At 46.5% G+C, this 2,331-nt stretch overlaps 1 protein-coding gene across 1 annotated transcript in view; it reads right to left on the bottom strand.

Moving 5' to 3' along the window:
* GARIN5B (golgi associated RAB2 interactor family member 5B) overlaps window positions 1-2,331 on the bottom strand; it is a 33,278-nt gene that overhangs the window by 14,658 nt on the left and 16,289 nt on the right. The window lies entirely within an intron of this gene.

Here is a 2,331-nt window from a genome sequence, read left to right as displayed (position 1 = left end):
CCCCCCACTGCCCTCCCCAAACTTTGGTCCCATTGTTTTCTTCTCTGGATTGTTTATCCTATCTTAACTAAACACGCAGAGACAATAATAAGTACAAAACAAGGCAGAGCAAAACAAAACAAAAACAAACAAACAATAACAACAACAAAAAAAAACCACCTATAAATAGTTCCAGGTCTGTTTATTTACCTCCAGGAGTGTCTTCCAGTGGAGTCTGATGGGGTGCCACACCCTGGCCCTACAGTCTACTTTTGGAATTCCCCTGGGGACTTCGTTGATCTGCTCCCCTTGCTGTTCTGTTGCACGCCCTTAATGTTTCACCCGGTGTGGTGGAGTCAGATAGGGCACAATTCCCACACTGCGCCTCCAGTGTTGTCCCCCAGAACACTGTGGGTCAGTGAGAGACGTCGTGTCTCCTGGTGGGGCTGCCCTATAGTCCTCTCTGTGCATTGGCTGCTCTGAGCAGGGATATTCCTCGGGGCTTGTTGGGCCAGTTCTTGTTCTTGTTTTTTGAATAGTCTACATTCACTAGAAGGAAGAACCGTTTAAAAGCTGTGTTCACGTAATTCCGTGAAGTCCTCAAAGTCCCGATCACCTGGGTTTTGTGAATTGTACCCCTTCCAGCCGGTCTCTTCCAGACTCCATGTTCACAGGCAGTTACCGCGTTTGAAAAGTCTGTAACTGTTTCATTGACATTATCCAAATACCAGAGAATTTAACATACCAGCCTGTCCCGAAGAGTTGTACCATCATCACCACCATCCGTTTCAGAGTGTTCGCTTCCTTGTTCCCCGTTTCCCTTCAACTTCTCCTGCGGTACCCCTGATCAGTCGAGGATCCCATGATTTTCCTCTCTAGATTCCCCTACCCTGTATTTCACGGACAGAAACACACACACACACACACACACACACACACACCAGCAGCAATGACAAAGCAAAGCAGTGGGGGAAAACCTCAACCAAAAAGAAAACATTAAAAGCCAGAACAAATTAAAAATGGGTCTGAAAGGAGAGCCGGTGGTGCGGTGGTGCATTGTAGCCTAACCACAGTGCCCACATCCCCTTCCCCATGCACTCGCTCACCTCCCTGGTCTACAGTCAAGGGATTCACCAGTGGAGGCTTAATCCACAGTGTATTTCCCCTTTACTTCCGTGTGTGTTCTTTGTACCCTGACCTTTGAAGTTTTTCACAGCAAGATACAGATCAGGCCTCTGCCCGGGTGACTCCTATCTACTCAGCATTCCAAGTACAAGGTCAATGAGCATTAAGGTCCAGTACTGCTAGACACCCATTGCTAGACAAAGGACACCAAGTACATTGTTGCACTTGAAACAAGGTTGCCTTTGTATGTTTCCCAATCAGCTTCTGAATTTCGTTTTTAACCCAGTTTTAAAAGACAAGAACTTAAAAAAGACAAGAACTTTCTTTCAAAAGAAGCATCTGAAGGTGTCTTCGATTTTGTGCATGGTCTTAGATCTTGAAACCAATAAGAAGACCTGGTATTTAAAAGGATTGTTTTGCAGCCTTGGAAACTCTATGTAGGGTCCTTATGAGTCATAGAGACTCGATGGCATTGGGTTTGCGGGGTGTGTGTGTGTGTGTGTGTGTGTGATATCAAACTGACCCTTTCAGGCTTCCTCGGTCACTGTGTAGAACTGATGAGGAGCAGTCCACTGGGAAGCAGACTAATGAACAGCAAGTAATGAATGGCAGGTGCTTTTCTGCACTCGCTGTGGTCCCCACTCTCCTCCATGACTGTGTGTGGCCAGCTGTGGACCTTAAGCGTCATAATCCACCTGCGATCGACGTGGCCCAAAGCAAGCGGTAACAAACAGCAGCTGGAAAGTGGGATCGTCCCAGCTGCTGGGTTGGGTGCTTCCTGGGCTCCACTCCTAACTAGCAGGGGGCTTCTCTCGGTCCCTCGGGATCAGGCTCATCGCTGCAAGGCATGGCCCTGAAACTTGAGGTGACGTTTTCTCAACCTCAGTAGGATTGGCACGTTGCACCAGTTCATTCTTTGCTGTGAGTTAAGTGTGTGTGTGAGGGGGGGGGGGCAGGTGCTGTCTGGTGCACTGGAGAGTGTTAATAACACTCGGGGCCTCCATCCATTACAACACAAAATCCTAGACATAATAAACTTAGAAACAGCAGAATGTGAAATATAAATATTCATTTTGGGGGCCTAATACATTTCGCTTGTCTTGGAAACTCTATATAGGTGTGCACCTCTAGTATACAATTTGATTCAGACTTACAGTAAAAGCAATTAAAATATTATAGAAGCATATCAAGCAAATAGTAAAAAACCCTCAATCTTTACCCCTTCAC

Source organism: Echinops telfairi, unplaced genomic scaffold (genome assembly GCF_000313985.2).
Source record: "Echinops telfairi isolate 266 unplaced genomic scaffold, ASM31398v2 ScPeMD7_655;HRSCAF=1070, whole genome shotgun sequence".
Classification (NCBI taxonomy): Eukaryota; Metazoa; Chordata; class Mammalia; order Afrosoricida; family Tenrecidae; genus Echinops; species Echinops telfairi.
The sequence above is the reverse complement of the archived record's forward strand: the minus strand, read 5'-3'. Positions and strand labels throughout refer to the sequence as shown.